The 19,249-nt window shown below is 49.0% G+C and overlaps 1 long non-coding RNA gene across 2 annotated transcripts in view; it reads right to left on the reverse strand.

The window, feature by feature from the left end:
* Positions 1–324: 324 nt before the first annotated feature.
* Positions 325–19,249, reverse strand: part of LOC127482911 (uncharacterized) — a 42,962-nt gene continuing 24,037 nt past the window's right edge. Inside the window, exons 2-3 of one of the 2 annotated variants that reach the window (XR_011388367.1) lie at positions 7,061–7,144; positions 325–6,108 (exon numbers count right to left, since the gene is read on the reverse strand). This is a non-coding gene — a long non-coding RNA (uncharacterized lncRNA). Of the gene's footprint in view, positions 7,145–19,249 lie in introns of both variants that reach the window. The other variant, XR_011388366.1, reaches the window with a different exon arrangement.

Genomic DNA, 19,249 nt, shown 5'->3' on the forward strand with positions numbered 1-19,249 from the left:
CACTGGCTCAGAAACTCATGTTAAAGATTGTGTTCAGGCTGGCGCCGCGGCTCACTAGGCTAATCCTCCGCCTGCAGCGCCGGCACACCGAGTTCTAGTTCCAGTCGGAACACTGGATTCTGTCCGGTTGCCCCTCTTCCAGTCCAGCTCTCTGCTCTGGCCCGGGAAGGCAGTGGAGGATGGCCGAAGTGCTTGGGCCCTGCACCCGCATGGGAGACCAGGAGAAGCACCTGGCTCCTGCCTTCGGATCAGCGCAGTGTGCCGGCTGCAGTGTGCCGGCCACAGCGGCCATTGGAAGGTGAACCAATGGCAATGGAAGACCTTTCTCTCTCTCTCTCTCACTGTCCACTCTGCCTGTCAACAACAACAAAAAAGACTGTGTTTGTTTCCTTCTAAGCTAATGTCTTTTCTACTACTAAGGGAATTAGACAACAGTAGTTAAAGGGACATTATGTTGGATTCCTGAGTTTACATTCCAGTCTTGCCCCTGCTCTGTCAATGGCCCTGGATGACCCTCTACAGCCTGAACCCCAGTAACCTCATCTGTAAAAAGGAGAAACTGAACTGAAGTGATGGCTAAATCTCTAGAGTCATTTCAAACTTTAATATTCTCTGGTTTCCTGGCAATTGTGGGATGACAAAATGGCCATAGTCATTTTCATTCTGGTGACAGCCAAAGCAGAAAATGTGTGGCTTTCTGCCTTGTCACTTGATTATTCTTGGACCTTGGAAGCAGGGACAGAATAATGCAGCCTCCCATGCTTTTTCCTGGGGTGTAGGCCTGGCCTAGGTTAAGTGTACAAGGTTAGTTCAAGGTTAAATTTGATTTGTCTTGGCAGCATGGCACATCATTCTGGAAGCAGCTAAGTTTATCAAGAAATGTTGGATGGGAGTGGGCATTTAGTCTAGTAAGATGCCAGTAGGATGCCCACATCCAGCGTAGTACTTGGACTCACTTCTCAGCTCTGGCTCTTGACTTCAACTTCCTCTAAATACAGACCCTGAGAAGTAGAGTTGATGGCTCATGTGATGGATCTCCTGCCACCTGGAAGTGGGAGACCTGGAAGGAGTTCCTTGTCCTCTGGTTTGACATAACCAAGTCCTACCTGTTGTGGGCATTCGAGAAGTGAACCAATAAATGAGAGCTCTCTATCTGTCTCTCTACCTCTCTGTCTCTCTGCTGCTAAAATATACAACAATTTTGAAAAATAATTGTTGGATGAATGAACTTGTGGGATCCGGTCTGGGCTGGCCCATAGGCTCAGGAATTGGTGGATAGGACATTTTGGGGGAACTCTATACAAACTGCCCACTTTGGGGAGACTCTGAATGAGGAACAGCTCTCTCAAGTCCACTCTGTATCCTCATGAGCACGAGCAGGTCAAAGCAAAAGTCTGATGCCTGTGTGAATCCCAAACATAGGAACAGCCACCTGATCTTTTGTTCCATGGTTGAAAAAATTCTCAATACAGGTATCCTTTCTATCCTAAATCATTGGGAAAAATCGAACTAATATCTTACGTCCTGTTTTCATATGTCTTGGGCCTATTTTCAAAGATGTTCCGATGTTACAGCCCAAGGTAGTTGTGGTGTTGTTCTTTGTGACACCCAATAAAATGTTGACTCATTTAGTTTCCCTGTTATGAAAAAAAAAACAATTTTGCTAACAAACAATATGGCTATGTTTTATGCACTCCACTTAGAATGGGAGGAAATGTGAGCTCTGGAGTCAGGAAAGTAGATTTCAAATCTGGGCTTTACTGATTAACAGTTGTATACAAACTAAGTGAATTATTTCGTCTCTGAGCCTCAGTTTCACCTTCTGTGAAAGGGGTATGATAACACAATCTACAGATCTTAAATGAGATTGTATGTATAAACTGTACGGTCTGTGTTATATATTCAAGAAATGTTATCTATTTTTCTTACTCTACCTCAAATAGGTCAACATGATAGAGAAATCATATTTCTGAGTTTCTATTTTCAGTTATTAGTGTATTTGTTGTAGTATGGGATTACCTTTGCAAGCAGACAAGTGAGTGCAGACACCAAGAGCTTAAGAAAAAAAATGTTATGGAAAAAATAAAAGCAAGCTTTTATATTTTTTATATGAGTTGCTAAGAGACACTTTCAGTTTTGGAGTAATAACCCATTTATCCTCTACACTGTGAGAACCCCAAGGGTATGTCATCAAGGCAGTCAACTTCCGGCTTCACACAATTATGTTTTAGACACGAAACGGCTCCAAGCCTTGTGCCCTATACCTGCGAGGCCATCAGAGCTGAAAGCTCTCAGAGGTCATCCAGCAAAGCCCTTCCAGGGTGGGGAAAACCGAGACTGAGGGAAGTGTCATCCCAGCTCTGCCACACGCCCAGAGACAGTGTGCAGGCTGGAATTGGTGTCTTTTGATCCCTCATCCAGTAACAGCATATTGCTTCAGAGCCTCTGCTGATTCATCGTGCAATCTTGGAAATTTCCTCTGACTTCTGTGTCCCGGTCTTTCTATGAAACAAAAGGTGGCGAGGAGTACCGTGTACAGATTCCCGTGGGCTCATTCGGCCCAGGCTGCAGTCAGTGTTCAGCTCCTTGGAGTGGGGCATGATCCGTTAATTATTCATAAAAGACACCTGCTTATTATATAGAGCGATGCTTCAGAATTGTCAGTCAGAGGAGTCCTCTTCCACACGGTTGGGCAAATCAATGGTTTGCGGTCGGCTAATGTGCTGAGTAAACCCGGTAAGTCACTCAACCTCTCTCAGCCCCATGCTGCTACTCATCTGTAAACTGAGGGGTGCAGCGCCGAGTATCACCTTCCAGCTTCTGGCCCCCGCAGTCCAGTGTCCTCTTGGTCACTTCAGTGTATGGGCAACCTTCACTTCCCAGGGACAGGACACTGTGGCAACTTAGTCACCGAAAAGAAAATCCAAAGAGCTAACGAGAATCAGATCGGAAGGAGGGAAGGAGGCAGATTTGGTTTTAAGAAGTGCTGTTCTGCCTGGCGCCGTAACCACGTGAAGATGCACTCGCGTCTCTTAACCCTGCAGAACGCTTCCCACCCGTGTTTCAGAAGTGCTGCAGACCGCTCGTCGCTCTTTTGTCTCTGAGTAAACATCTCTCTTTGGACGTGTATTGACAAGCAGAGGGGAGAAGCCACGTGAAGGGGATCCAGGCCAGGACAGGGGGCCATTCTGATTCAATCTCACTTTCTGCAGGTATGAAAGGCGGCACAGGGGAAGCTCTGAGGGTCCCCCCGGGAGCCACAGAGGCTTGCTGCTGCTGGAGGGGCGAGCCTCGGCCTTGCTTTGTCCCCTCTGAGCCTTGGTCTCCTTCTGCTCTGGAAAGTTCCTGCAAGGGCTAACATTCCCCTGCTTTGGCTCTCCTGGGTTTTCAGAGCAGAGTCTCTGAAGCGAGCATCCTTCGTCACACAGCCCTGAGACCCCTAGGCTGCAATCAGGGGCTCCAGCTCAGGAGTTGTGTTTAATCCATTTGCAACTGAAATCTGTTGCATTGCACTAAGGATCCCTATTCCAATAGTTTTTTGAAAGCTTGCAATAAATAAAGCCAAAGGCATTCCCCAAGGCACTGCAATTAAAGATGCATCAGTGGGAGGGGATGGGGGTGGAAGGGGTGTTGGAGGAGGGAGACAGCGCTTCCTCCCCAAATCCTGTTAAGCACAAGCAGCCACAGTGCTGGTGCCTTGAAACTGCTGAGTTCACAATGTCTTGATGACATCACCTCTCCCTAGGCTCAATTTAATATGTTCCCTCAAGGAATCCTTCATTTGTAGAGACAGGCACAAGCTGACACACTCATAGGGACTTCTAAAAAAAAAAAGAAAGAAAGAAAGAAAAACAAGCCCAGTGAGTTCCCTCTTATTTTGGGAGGCTTGGGAATTAATCGACGGACGAAAGAGTTAAAATCTCACCAGCTTGAGCTGCACGACGGGCAAGCCCCAGCTGAACGTTTGAGGAGCAAACACGCAGAGATGAGCAAAGTTCCTCAGGTTCAAAGGCTTGTTTTGGAAAAGAATCCACAAAGTTCAGATGCTTTTGCTGGAGCTTATCTGATTTATTCAAGCTGGAGACGAGAGAAGGCAGAGGCATCTGCAGAGCCACCCAAACCTGGGAGCTGTTCCTGTTGCCTTGTCGTGGCCTTTGCTTGTAAGCCTACGTGAGTTTTGAGAGGAGACCTGTTCCGCGCCTCTCCCATCCTTTGTGCTGGAATGCCTGAAAGTGCTGGGTGGTGAGAGGTGGCCCAGATGACCAGGTGGCTGACAGCTAGTCTCCAAATCCCCTGGGCAAAGATGCCTCTAAGAACAGGGAAGACGAGTTATTGCTCCCAAGGGCAGGCAGAGAATGAGGCAGCAGAAGGCGAAAAGCCAACAGAGAAGCTGCCACATAGTCTCTGGCCCTGGGTGCACCTCGCAGGACAGACAAAAAGCCTAAATCTGGATCAAAAAACTGGCGCTTGAATCATTGCACCAACCAGACCCCTGTCTCCCCACCTAGGAAATGGGCCATTTGATCCTGGATCCCTACTTCATGTGGTCACGAAGCCTTGGTGGAATAGTGTTGACGAAAGGTCATGGTTCTGCGCTTGGCACAAAATCAGCACTGGATAAATATTTATTATTTTTTAGTGTTTGATTAAGTAAGATTTAATGCCAATCCCGGTTCCTTTGTGTGTTTCCCAAACTGGTTTACCCTGTCTCCCACTCTCAACCCCTGTCAATCTGACAGCGGCAAGAAGCACATTATCTCTGGAAAACAATATAAATTGGCTCACGTATTTTTTTCACACTAAACAGCATGATTTCAAAATGCTGGAAAAAGCCAGAGCCAAAGTAAATTCTTGTGACCTCCCCTCTCCCTCTCTCCCTCTCTCTCTCTCTTCCTCTCTCCTCTCTCCCTCTTTCCCTCTCTCTCTCTCTCTCACACACACACACACACACATGAACTTTTAAACCTAGGAAATAAGACAAGAGGGAAAAAAAGAGAGAGAGCGCGCAGCCTCTGGTTGCTTCACGTGGTATCTGTGTCGAGTTCACTTCACAAACACAAGGTGCACTGTCAGAAGTGCCTTGGGCAAAGTTTGTACTTTGCTTGAATTCTGACTTTTGTTTACCAAGGTAATAAACCGGTCCTCTGCTGCTCCAGGTGTAAAGCTATTATGAAAAGGCATATTTGTGTTTCACCCCACCTCAGAGGGACGGTATGTGAGACGTCCTGCACAGTGACAGCAGCCCGGATTTATTTACAGTCCGCGGGGAGCGTCTCCAGGCTGGGCAAGGCTGAGCCCCTGCAAGCCCCCCCCCCCATCACCTGCTCTCCCTTAGCCATTGGCCCCTTCAGACACCAGAGCTTGCCCTCTTTGCACTGGTAGAGAATCCAGCGTGCCAGAGACAGCCCAGGCTGTGTGTAAACAATGAACGTTCTCCTCCTTGGCTTTTTGTCCCACTTTCCTTGCAGCCTGTTAGGAACACACTCAGTGGGTAAACGCGGCAGCTGCAGAGACGCTGGCTGCGCCCCTGCGCGTGCAAGCCTCCAGGAGCTCTCCTCCGCCCTCCCCTGCGCAGGCTGCTCACACCCTGATGGCTTATCTGGGGCTCGGGGATGAGTGGGAGGGAACTTTCCCCCACATCTCTGACTGGGCTAAATGGCCTGGAACCCGCTCGGAGTTGTCTGCTGAAATCTTGGCACGGGAAAGAGGAAAGAATGTATGGAAAAGGGCAGACTTCGCACGTCAGGGCCGTCAGCAGGGACCTGTGGGAGAGCTGCTGGGGGCTCGCTGCGCGCTGGCTGACTGCAGGCAAGCCTGGCAGGCCACCCAGGACCCCGCTTCCCCGGCACACAGCAGGGGCTGCAGCTGCAGCCTGGGGGAGGGGGCCCCCAGTTCTCTTCTGGAAGGTGATTCCGATTTCTTCAGAACTTCATGCTCTCATGTTTCCTGAGCCCCTACAGGATTGTAGAGAGCGGCTACGACCAGGGGTTAGCCCATTGTAGACACTCCATGAGTATTTGTGAATCAGGAATTAATTCCAGCCTCGTCACTTGAAAGAGCTGCGATCTTGAGCAAGACACTTAACCTCTGCGCGCTCAGATTTGTTATCTGTAAAATGGGAATCATAACAGTAATTACGTTGCAGAGTGGTTATAAACAAGGATCAAGTGCAGAAGCCTTTGAAAGCCCAAGAGAGCCGCGCAAACCTGGGCAGGTAGCCTGACACCTTCACCTCCTCAGACTCGCACTTCCAGGCCGTGCTGTGTCAGCAATTGTCTGTCTCCCTCCTGGAGCACAGAAACAGACCCGCTGAACCACTGCTGAGGTTCAGGTACTGGGGGAGGCATGGAGTATTTGGAGAATGTCCCCAAGGAGTTCAGAGAATGAAGGGAAAACAGGAAGAAGACACATCCAATACCGAACCCATGGTTGCCGAGCGTCTAATAGTCCACCGTGCTTCGCCAGGTGTTGTTTTTGGCATTGGGAATTGTTTCAGTTAGGGTAGGCTGATGGAATGAGTCAACACAGAAGTTCCTTCTTGTTCATCTAACAGTCCAGGATGGGTACACAGGTTGCCGGGGCAACTCTCGTGCACTTAGTCACACAAGAGCCCAGGTTCCTTTCATCTTGTGGCCCCACCATTCCCTGGGGCTTTGTCATTATCGGACAGGGAGGGGAAAACATGCAGGGGTAGGCACTGGGAGGTTCCCATAGCCAAGCCTGGAAGGAGCATCACAGATTTCCACCCTTGTTCCATTAGCTGGGACCCAGTGGCCCCAACTTTAAAGCGATTCGAAATGAGCCCTGCTCTGTTTCCAAGGAGCAATGGACACAGAAAGAAATGAGATAAACAACCCTTGCCCTCAAGGAGCCAACAGTCTGGGGGAGGTTGTGCTAAACAAGTAAACACAGAACCAAAGCATGCAGGAAATCAAACAGGGCTTGATGATGGAGACTAGGTGACAGGGGCTGTGCTAAATGGACAGTCGAGCCGAGAACCAACAATGAACGATTATCAGTTAAGGGAGAGACAAGAGGAGGGCAGTTTGGCAGGGCCTACCTTGAGCAAGTGCAGATCCCATAACAGACAGGACTTTCCTGGTGTGTCGGGCATTCAGGGTGGTGTTGTGAAAGAGGAGAACACCTGGGATGAAGGGAGAGAAGCCAGGGAGGGGCTAAGGCAGTGGGGCCTCTTGGAAGCCATGGTAAAGAATTTGGATTTTGCAGTATCAATTACATTTCTTTTCTTTTTTTTTTTTTTAAGACTTACTTTATTTATTTGAGAGGTAGAGTTACAGACAGTGAGAGGGAGAGACAGAGAGAGAGGTCTTCCATCCACTGGTTCACCTCCCAAATGGCTGCAACGGCCGGGAGCTGCGCTGATCCGAAGCCAGGAACCAGGTGCTTCTCCTGGTCTCCCATGCGGGTGCAGGGCCCAAGCACTTGGGCCATCCTCCACTGCCTTCCCGGGCCAGAGCAGAGAGCTGGACTGGAAGAGGAGCAGCCGATACTAGAACTGGTGCCTATGTGGGAAGCCAGTGCCGCAGGCGGAGGATTAACCTACTGCGCCACAGCGCTGGCCCCAGTACCAGTTAAATTTCAAGACGCACGTGACCCGTGCAGAACAGAAGGACCCATTCATCCCTCCTTGCCCAGCACCAGCTCTGCCTTGTGCCTCCCAGGCCAGCTCTTTGAGGATCCTAGGCTCTTGCTGGCTTCTTGCTGGATACAGCCACTGGGAGGCACGGCAGGAGACTGAGCACAGCGGAGGGAGAAGCCAGGGTCCCTCTCTCTCTCCCTCCGTGCCTCAGCCAGTCTCTCCAGCTGGGCTCTGCTCCATGCCCCAGGCCCACCACGGTTCAGCTTCTGCTGTGGTCTCCAGTCACATGTGCTCCTCTCTTTGTCCCTCTAGCACATGGCTAGGGCCAATGCCAGCATGAACTTCTCACCTTCTTCCATCTCCCATACAGCCAATGACTTGTGTTAAGTTCCCTCTGCTTAGATGCTCCTGGTGGCCTCAGTTTCCCTGGGTGGGCCCTGCTGACAGTTGGAAGGCGCACACCACATGCTGTGGGAGGAGCACACAGTAGGCCTGGCAAACTGCCTGCACTGGTTTCCTAACATTACTGCAGCCACACAGTTCTGGGGCTCAGAGACTGGAATCAGTCTCTGTGTGCTAGCATTGAAGACAGCGGGTTTTCCTGCTGTTTCCAGGTTGTAGAGGCTGCCCGCAGGCCTTGGCACCTAACTCCCTTCTCCATCTCCAAAGGCAACAGCGGCAGGGGGAGTCTCACTCCTAATGTCCTGATGGGGGTTCTTAACTCTCCTCTCTTCCCCTTCCCTTTGGGATGATCCTGGGCAGTGTCCCTATTTTAAGGTCATTCGAAGCAAACTGAAAGTCCTCTTGTCACGTAAAAGCGTGTGTTGGTGGGTTGTGGGGATTAGGACCTGGACCTCTTTGGGGAGCCGGGGTTGCACCTGCAGAACAGCAGGCAAGTCCTAGAGTGGTGAGTGAGGGTATGAAGGTTCTCTGCAGGAGACAGCAACGTGGTGCCTTACCCGGCATGCACTGAGAACTCAGTCCTTGCCACATGCAACGACCATGGAGCCCACAGCACTTCCCAGGGCACTGGGCCCTTTGCTTCAGAGGTTCCCTCCGGAGAGACTTGGCCCTGGCTCATGGTTGCAGGCTTCTCACTGCCTGCTCTTCCCGGGGATGCAACACCCCGGCGCGGCTCCTGTTTGTTCTCACCCGGGATGGCACGTAGGCTTCCTGTTTTCCTGGAGAAAGGTTCATTGCGGAGAGGGGAGTGGGTGCAGGCAAACTGTTGGCTGCAGCACGTGAGGCCCATCCGTTGCGATCCAGAGACAACTGGAGTTGATGCCTGCGTTCCACCCGAATGTAATCAGACGCCTCCTGTTGCCAGACGCCGTGTTATTCAGAGGGGGCTGGCAGGGGGGGTGTTGTGAATCCCAGATGCCTTCTGTGACTTTCTCAGATGGGTACTGGGAGGAGAGGCAGAGCCGGGAGGGAAATCACTTCGCTGGTAAATAAACTTCCAAACTGTGGCGGATTCCTGAAAACCTGACTCTGCCTACTCAAGACAAGATGCCCAAGGTGGCGGTGGGCGGTGAGTGCTTGGGCAGGAAGACTGGCGACGACGCGGCAGCAGCGGGGCGGCACGCGCATGCCCGGCGCAGGATCCCAGCGAGGCCCTGATCCCGCTCGCTTGCCTCTCTATGTGCGTGCGTGGAGGGCTTAAGAGGGCTGCTATGAGGAGGCTGGAGCTGGGTAAGTATAGAAATGGCTCTCTCCATTTTAAGCAAGGTTTTATGGAAATGACTTTCTTTGAACTGCTTCATTTGAACTGGAATTCCCCCACCCACCCATCCCAGGGCTGCTACCCTGCCCCCAGCACGCTAGGGCAGAACAGGATGAGGAAGTGCCTGCCAGCTCTGATCTGGGGAGGAGAGCTCTGCCCCTGGGGCTGGGCCTGGGCCACGGCAAAGCAGGGACGGCTGTCCCCCATCTCTGCATTCTTGAGCTTTGGGAGCCCCAGGTGTGTGCCAAGAGCATTTGGGGAAGTCTTTGGGAAGGAGACCTGTTAGGGGAGAATGTCCTGGCTGGGTACCTCCAACTGCTGTTGTCCAGAGAGTTGAGTCTTTAGAGGAAGCATCGCACTTGTATCACTTTGTCATGTAACTGGCATGGAGGTAATAGGACAGTCGTTCAGCCACACAGATGCATTGCATGAGGGACTTGTTTCCTTCTCACAGGCAATTTGTGGTTCTTGAGAACCTTGAAGGATAAGGGCCATTAACTCTCTCCACAACGCATAGTGTCAGCTATCGCACAGCACTCTTCTACGAGAGGCTGGGAGCAAACTGGTGGCTAGCTGCGTGGTAGGACAGGAGGAGACAACCTGGTCTTCACTGCTTGTCCTTTTGTACCATGGGAATTTTGCACCTTCTATGTGTGCTATCGAGATGATAAATAAATCAAATATATTTTGTAACATGCAGGATCAGTATGAGCTCAGCTACATAAACTCAGACAGGTGGGAGAAGGAGATTGCAATAACTTTAATAGTATTCAACTCCCTGTAATTGACATTCCTACTCTTATCTATAATTTCGGATTTTTTTTTTACCTCTTCTCCAATGAGAATAATAATAAATGGAGCCTCTACAACAACCTGAAAAGTTACAGATTTTAAACAACTCCGGGAAGACAGTTTCCACACGCCACGCCCTCTGCGTTACTCTATAGGAGGGGCTCCGGCTGATAAGGCAGTCCCCACCTCTACGCCTTTCCAGTTTCCAGTTTCCACTTTCTTTGCAGTCTGCCAGCAAACAAGTGGGCTAGGTTACTGGGTCTGATTCGTGGATATCTTGTTGCTCACTCAGTCATAGCGAAATGTCGTGAGCACACCACCCTGCGTGACGGCTGGGTTTCGGTTCAGATAAGCTCCTTGTTATCAACCTCATCTCCGTCGTCATCCATCGCCATCTTCGCCATCATCACCGTCGCCCACCGTCAGCAAGCTCGTCTCAGTTCAGAGCCATAGGCGTTCCGGGAGCACTGACAACCTTGGCCCCTCCCCCTCTGTGTGCTGTGGCCATGCAGAAGTGAATCCAAGCTGCCCCTCCACCCACGTGGCTCGGTCCCGCAAGGAAGACAGCAAACACAGAGCTAGCTTTGGCGGGGGGCCACAGTGTGGTGAGGGCTTTCAAATGCACCGTGATGTATCCTGACTGCCAGATGGGAGAAACTGGGAGCACCTGTAACAGGTACTGCGGGGGATAATGACTCCAGATGAGAGAGGCAGAGGAGGAGACCTGTCTGCCTTTGAACTTCCTCAATGCTTCCCCCTTGCCTCTCTCGGTGGCCTTTATCACACTCTGCAGTGTGTTTTGTTCTTATCTTGGGTCTTTTTGAGACTATTAGGCCCATGTGGGTGCCACAGTGTAATAGAGATAACAGCAAAATACCATGGATGGGGCTTGGAGGAAGCTGAGATTAATTCGACTGTGGAGGCAGAAGACATTGAGGAGGTAGCATCGGAGCAGACTTCGAGGGACAGATGGCATTTAGATAGCAGAGAGAGAAGGCAGAGTGACCTAAAAGGAATGGTAGAGCAAAGGGGCGTGGGCGTGCTGTGTGAGGATGCACTTGTCTCAACTACATTTGCTTGCAACGTGAAGGTGATCACACCCCGGACCTAGAGGTGGCTGTGCGGATCAGTAGCACATCAGGTAGCATCGCTGATGTTTTCATAACACCTGGTTGCCCAGAGTCACAGAAGAACAAGGAGCAGAGCCAGGGTACACACCCAGGGCGCAGAAGTAAGTTGTGGTATAGCAGGTAAAGCTGCCACCTGCAACACCCGCATCCCACGTGGGTGCAGTTTGAGCTCCGGCTGCTCTGCTCTGATCCAGCTCCCTGCTAATGGCCTGGGGAAAGCAGCAGAAGATGGCCCAAGTGTCTGGGCCCCTGCCATCCATGTGGGAGACCCGGATGAAGCTCCTGGCTTTAGCCTGATCCAGCACTGCCCATTGAGGCCATCTGGAGAGTAAACCAGCAGATAGGAGAACTCTCTCTCTCTCTCTCTCTTTCTCTCTCTCTCTCTCTCTGTGTGTGTAACTCTGAATTTCATAATAAATAAATCTAAAAAAGGCAGTAAATGAAAAAAGAAATGCCTTAACCACTTTTCTATACTACCGTAAGGATGAAAACACAGTCAATAAACCAAAGCACTTGCAAATGTGAGTTATATTTTTCCCTCCAACTTGTACTTGACCCTGGGATCCCAGAGGCTTCTGGTCTCAAATTGTAGTTTGTGTCTGAGCCCATTGAGCTTCCCCGACAACCACCAGGCTGTTGACCCGGCATCTCAACTTTCTGCCAGACTGTCACTGTTCGTGGGAACACTCCCAGAACCCCAGTGTGCCATTCAAACCAGGGGTTCCGCCTCGGGCTGTGAAAGGGCCATCCTCCTAGGCCTGGCTGTGAGCAGAGCTCCCCAATGCCAACGGGGAGGAAATGGCCAGCATTCAGAAGCTTTTCTTGGTTCCCAAGTTCTCAGTTGCTAAAGACATGAGCCACATAGACATCTTCCAGAGTGATAGCCATGCTGAAGAAAGAGGCCGCACAGGGCCAACTTGCTACTGGGTGTGTGAACTACCCTTGCTCATTACCATGATGCCTCCCTTTCTGGGGACTTTCATGTCTGCTGAAGAAATGCAAACTGACTCACAGGCCAGTGGGGTCTAGCCCTGCAGCTGGTACCCAGCAGTCCCTCCGAGAGTGTTCAACAACGTTTGTTTGCACTACTGCTGTGGTGGTACCTGTTATGATGTCATCTTTGCCACGCTTGGCGGAAAAGTTATTCAGGGATGAAGTTGTTTTCTTTGCTCTCTCAGGGAATACAAGAAGAAAAAACAATTCTTTTTAGGCCCATCACTTATTTTTCCTGTGCTTTCCAGCTTACAGTCTTTTATACACATTACCTTTAGTCCTCCCTGGGAAAGGGCAGGAGGAGGATGATTCATGCAACAGGGGTGTTACACCCTTCAGATTCAAGGGGACCCGGAAGCACCAAGAAGGCAAGCAGTGTGGCGGAGGTGTCAGAGCCAGCCAACAATAACGCATGGACTCAGGTGAGCTTTGCTGCCTCCAGACCTCATGCCCCTCTACCTGTCCTGAGCTCTCTGGGCCACCCCGTCCTCAGGTGGGTGAGAATGGAGGGAGCTGCCGTGCCCAACTCCCATCCTTTCCCAAGTCTACCCTCAGCTGCATTACTCTAAAGAATTCACTCAGTTTGATTGGGAATGCAGCTGACTCACCGTAGTTCTTAGCATGGGGTGATTTTGCTCCTAGGAAGCTTATGGTAATGTCGAGACATTTTGGGTTGTCACATCTGGGGAGTGGGTATCCTGGTATCTGGGGATAGAAGTCAGAGGTACTGCAAGACAGTCACATCGCACAGGACATCCCCCTAAAACAAAGAATTGTTCACCCAGAATGTCTACAGTTCCAAGGTTCTAAAACTCTGGTTTGGAGGAAAGAAAAACCTTCTACTTCCCAGATTCTCATGCACAAAGAAAGCTCTCTAAAAACCTATTTATTTGAGGGAAGGTGGTGCTCATCTGCTGGTTCATTCCCCAGATGCCTGCAATGGGCTGGACCAAAGGAGGGAGCCAGGAACTCGGTTCTCCCACATAAATGGCATGAATCCAATTATTTGAGCTATCACCTGCTGCCACCCAGGGTCTATACTGCAAGAAGCTGGAGGCAGGTTGAACCCAGGTACTCCTATGTGGGACCAGACATCTTAACTGCTAGGTCAACCAAATGCCCACCCAAATGTCTCCTTCTTAAAACCAACTATAGATTTTTGTGTTGCAAGCATTTTTTTCCCCTTCTACTAAATGAAGAACTGCCAAATGTGTGAGAGCTGGAAGGGGAAACTTAGACCCAGAGAAAAGAAACAACTGTTCATGGTCACCCAGCTCTTCCACGGTGGAGAAGGAAAAGACTTTCCTCCCGCCCCAAGCTGAGCAGATTTTCTCCTTCATGCTCTGGTCCCTTCGCAAGAGCTCTGCTTTGAGCTGATTCCCAGCTCACAGATTCAACAACTATGGTGCTGTGAGTGTGCCCAGACACAGAGTTGCTTATGGCTTTTCTGATAGGAAGCGAGAAGGTTTGAAACGGCCCCTATGCCGTGAGAGGAAGCGCCTTGATCTGCCCCAGTTCCCTTTATGTCTTCCCTTTCTGCCATGCCCATGGCACGGCTGCTGGCAGAGGGGCTTTCACTCTCTCTCCAAGGGGAGAGGAGGGAAAGTTCTCTGTTGGAAATGAAACTGACATCATCGAAGCCCTTCGGTTTCCAGCAGGAGGCACATTACTGAAAATAACTGAGTTTCTTGGAACTGAGTTTTAAAAATTTCATTTTTTATAGCTTGTTCAGTTGCTTTAATGTTTGTTTTTTACGCAGCCAGTCAGTGAAACTGGGTTGGCCAGTGAAACTTTCTAGGGACTGGAGGTTTCACTTTCAGGGTCTACAGGTTTGAGTTTGGGCTTTTAAAGCCTTTATAAAGACAACTAGGGCGTTCATTGGCATTCAAGGCCAAGAGTGAGTTTAAAACGGCATATTCATAGCTAACTGCTTAGGTGGTATATATTGAGGTTAATTTCTACCCAGTGTTTCTCCAGCATGTGCGCTGCATTAGACTCTGCTGTGGGCAAAAGGAATACAGCACTGAGCAAGCTGCTTCCTTCCCTTGATGCTTGTCTCGTGGGGAAGTGACTCAGTAGACAGCTCTCATCTTCTCAAAAACACCCCCACTCCATGGGAGACTTACTTCAAAATTTGTTCTCTTACTAGAATATCTTTTTTTGTTCCTTTGTTAAATTCCTGTTCAGTCTTTAGGGATAAGATAAGATACCAAGTTTTTCATAAAACCTTTGGAAATCTCCCTAGGCAGTCAGGAAGTGCCGCTTGAAGGCATCTTCAGCCTTTTCTCCAAATGGCAGCAAAACCGTTCAACAGGGGTCCTGGTGGCCCCTTGATGAGAAGCAGAGTAGCCTGGTTGTTAACAGCATCTTGTTCAAACTTACATAGTCTCACCTGCTGGGGCCTTGTGCTCAGTTTCAAGGTCTGTTATGAGGATGAATCGTCACACATCTTGTGCAGTACCTGACATGTGCAACTGCTCTTCGTAGAGTTAACTGGATCAGATCTTCAGTTTTCTTATTGTGGAAAATCCCACATCAAAAGACATGGGACAACCTCTCCCAAGGCTCTCAAGGATTATAAAACCTTTGCAAAAAGTAGACTACGATGAATAATAAAGTCTTTACTGTGAGAAGCAGCAGTGAGCAGGTGAAAATGAATTTCGAATGGGCGGATCTGGCTCTCCACAAACATTCTTAGAAGGGATAGAATTTAAACTAGACCCTGCAGGCAAAGGAAGAGGGAAATGAGAGTGAACTGGACCTTCCCAGAAGAGGGAATGGCTTACCCCAAAGGCAGTGCCTGGGTGAGTTTGGATGTAGTCACTGTCGTATAGCTGAAGGGTGAGCTTTCAGAGGTAACGTGGACATAAAAGGTAGAGGGTTTAGGGTTGGGTTGTATTGAATATGGGCTGATTAGTAGAGCTAACTGGAAAGATAGAACTAAAGTCTCAATGCCCAGTGAAAAGGTTAAGACTTCCCCGAGGGCAAAAGGGAGCTACTGGAGGTTTCTGGGAAAGATGGCTTGAATTTGTCCGGTCCCTACCATCAAGATGTGAGCAGAGTAACAGGAAAGTGATCTGCAGAAGAATGTGATGAATGAGATGCCAGAAACATAAAACAGGAAACAATATGGGAGGACAGCTTTATGAGAAAGGAAGAAGCGGATCACCCTCCCTCTCCACTGTTGTCATCCCACACACTACTGCTCTCATCTGTCAGTGGGTCTCTCTTTCTTTCTGGACTCTCAGCTCTGTACTGGCATTGAACAAACCTTCAGAAAACATTGATTAAAATGAAAAATTGGGGGCTGGTGCTGTGGCATAGCAGATAAAGCCATTGCCCGCAGTGCTGGCATCCCATATGGGTGCCGGTTGGAGTCCTGGTTGCTTCACTTCTGATCCAGCTCTCTGCTATGGTCTAGGAAAGCAGTGGAAGATGGCCCAAGTCCTTGGGCTCCTGCACCCACATGGGAGACCCGGAAGAGGCTCCTAGCTCCCAGCTCCCGGCTCCTGGCTCCGGATCGGCCCAACTCTGGCTGTTGCGGCCATCTGGGGAGTGAACCACTGGATGGAAGACTCTCTCTCTCTCTCTCTCTGTCTCTCTTTCTCTCTCTGCTTCTGCCTCTCTGAACTCTGCCTTTCAAATAAATAAATAAATCTTTTTAAAAAACGAACAATTGTAGATAACACTAGAAATAGCAAGTATAGTGGTTTGGGAAGGAAGTGTCTTGAGGCTGGAAAACCTTAGAATTTTTTGCAACAGCTCAAGTGAAAACTGATGAAGCTGGGGAAGGAGCAGTGGAGTGGGCAAGGAGGGTATAGGATGGACCAGAAATAGATGTAGAGAGAGAGTGGTCATCAGGAGCTGATTGAATATGAGGAGGGCAGGAGAGAGGAGTCAGGAATCACCACAGATTTTGAGTCTGGGTGTTTGGAACCATAATGATGCCACCAACTAATCAATTCAGAGCAGAGGACTCAAATCACATGGATATTACCCAAGTAAGAATTCAGTATATATTTGTGGAGAGGATGAATGGATGGTGGGTCTTCAGCATTAATTCGGGAAGTATGAACTCATTTATCACTGGAGTTGAACTAGGGGCTTACAAGTCATCAACAGTCATTCTAGGGGCTGGCGCTGTGGCTCAGTAGGTTAATCCTCTGCCTGCAGCACCTGCATCCCATATGGGCACCAGTTCTAGTCCTGGCTGCTCCTCTTACAATCCAGCTCTCTGCCATGGCCTGGGAAAGTAGTAGAAGATGGCCAAAGACCTTGGGCCCCTGCACCCATATGGGAGACCAGAAGAAGTTCCTGGCTCCTGGCTTCGGATTGGCGCAGCTCCAGCTGTTATGGCTATTTGGAAAGTGAACCAACGGACAGAAGACCTTTCTCTCTGTCTCTCCCTCTCACTGTCTGTAGCTCTACCTCTCAAATAAATAAATAAAATCTTAAAAAAAAAAATTCCTTCTATACATGAGTGAAAAGAGGTTAGATGGGGAACTTAAGACTTTGGATCACATAGTCACCAGGTGATAATTTTAGGGCATGAAACTAAAACTCTGGACTCCTAAGCTAGTGTTCTTTCCAGTATGTTATATGGTTATTTTCTTCAATTCTTAAAAAGAATTTCAGAGGAAATGGTATGCATGAATATCATATACCACTTGTAATTTATTTTTCTTAACTAAAAGCTACATTGGGAATTTCATTTCCGTTTCGCTGATTAAAATAGGAATTCTGAAAGTCATGCATATTGATTGAGGAGTCCTTGGCTTTGGGGCCAAATTCTTCCAGTGGCTGTTACCTCCCATGATCCCATTCCCCCAGACATCCCTCTCTGGTACACCCAGATCTGAACTTGCAGCTGAGGAATGAGGGGCATGCCCAGGGAATCGTGCAGTAGATAGGCCAGCAGCAGTCTAGCCCCGGGGTAGCTCTGAGAGTGGTTTTCACTTTGCAGAGGTGTAGTAGACTCGTAGAGAAATAAATCACATGATGAGTTAGTCATTCCTTGGCTGTGACACATGACTCTAAAGTGAAAGGACTGATTTCTTTAAATCACACCAAAAATCAATCCTGTGACTTTTTCCCACTTTGAATGTGTGTTGGGTGCCTGCTGTGGGTTCCTCCACACACTAATCACAGCGGAGGGGGTAGTAAAAATGTTTAGGTATGATTTTTTGTTTTACCTTCCTATGGGGTTTCAAAGCAATTTGGGCCTTGCCTTCACATTTTGTATATTACCAGTTCACTTTGCACATGGTACATTGCATATAGGTGGTAAATAAATACATATCTTTTGTTTCAAAGGCTCCCTCCTTTAAGGAGTTCTCACTTTAATTGAGAGGAGGAATCTTGCAAAAAAAAAAAAATCATGCAATAACTGTGTGTCTCTTCTTCCTTAGTAACTTTCAGACAGTAAGCGACTGATTGAGTGAGTGACTCGTAACCTTGGAAGCTTATCACTTCAAATTCCTTTTGGGTATCTGAGCATGACCACAGCGTCTTTGCCTACAGGTCCTCAGTCTCTGATGTCAGAGGACAGAGCTTCTCACTTCCTTGCCCTCCAGGGCCAGTGTCATGGTGGACAACGACTCAACACATTCGACTTGATGTGAGGATACGGCCGCAGAGTGCAAGGAGAAGTGAGAGGAGGGGCCTTTATTACACACAGCCTTGGAAGACCCACCTGGAGCCTCCTCTCTCTGTTCTCTCTCCACTCCGGTTCGTCTTGCACACCAAACAAGGTCCTTACTATTTTGCATGCCTTATCTTATTGTACAGCAACAACAAAGTTGGAACCTTGGGCCCCACTTTGCCAATACCTCGGTGTGTATTATTGGACAACTAAGATGTCCCTTTGCTGCTCCTTCATCTGTCTAGCGATGAGGTGGTGCCAGGGCTGGAAGGCAAGCAGGAGAGAGGCACCCTTATTCCACATGCAGTGGGAGTACAAACTAGCACAAGCTGGAGACAGGAATGATGCAATTGCTAGGAGGTTAAGAATCTGCGTGTTGCTTGACTTCACGGCCTAACCTCTAGGAATGCATACTCCAGAGATAAGAGCAAGAGTATGCAAGGATTCGTGTACAGAGATATCTATGGCAGTGTCATTTGTAAATGCAAACAAGTTGAATCATCATAAGTGTCTACCAACAGAAAAACGGCTCACAATGCATCTAGTGTATGGACTACTAGGCTGCAAGTGAGGTGAGGAGTTGTATTGTAAAATGAAAAAACAGATCAACATGCTTGTCATATTATTTTCTAGACATATGTGAGTGCACGTGTTACATATGCATAAAGTTGATTGACCTTTGGGAAAGATCTTGATTGACAAATGTTAATAGACTGCAGAAATTTTTGCTTCTTGCTTGATGTAATTTTGAAAAAGAACTGGGAAAGGCTTATTTTTAGTTTGCATGCTTTTAGAAATCTTCCAGTACAAATAAACTAGCACTTGCCTTCTACGAAGGATGGATCTGGATAAAGAGACCACTGGTTTCCAATGACCTACCTTTACCTAGGTAGATCTGAGGGCCTGGGCTGAGTGGACACCTCAGGGCAGTCCGGCAAGGATGGATGACGACTTGAGAGGGGTGGGGAGTAGAGGAAACCCAGAGAAGGTATGAGTCCTGAGGCCACAGCCCAGCGACAGCAGTCCATGAAAGCATCCAAGTGGGATTCTCATGGAGAAGTGGAATAACTTATTTAGCTGGCAGTAGAATGTCCCCTGCTCTGTTTACTTCACACACATACATGCACATACAAAACTTCAATAATAAACAGACAATATCATGATAAAGGTGACAGCTGGTTGGCAAGTTCTCTTCTGACCAAAGTCTCAGCTGTCTCTGGGCCTGTGCTTTCCTTAGGTGGCCCCCATTCCCATCCCACCTGCGTCTCTGCCCGGCCTGCTGTGGTCCAACACTGCGCTCCCTCCAGGTGAGCCTAACTGTGCACTTACGCATCCTTAACTTTTTTCCTGTGCTTCCTTCTCGGTGCAGG

Source organism: Oryctolagus cuniculus, chromosome 4 (assembly GCF_964237555.1).
Source record: "Oryctolagus cuniculus chromosome 4, mOryCun1.1, whole genome shotgun sequence".
Classification (NCBI taxonomy): domain Eukaryota; kingdom Metazoa; phylum Chordata; class Mammalia; order Lagomorpha; family Leporidae; genus Oryctolagus; species Oryctolagus cuniculus.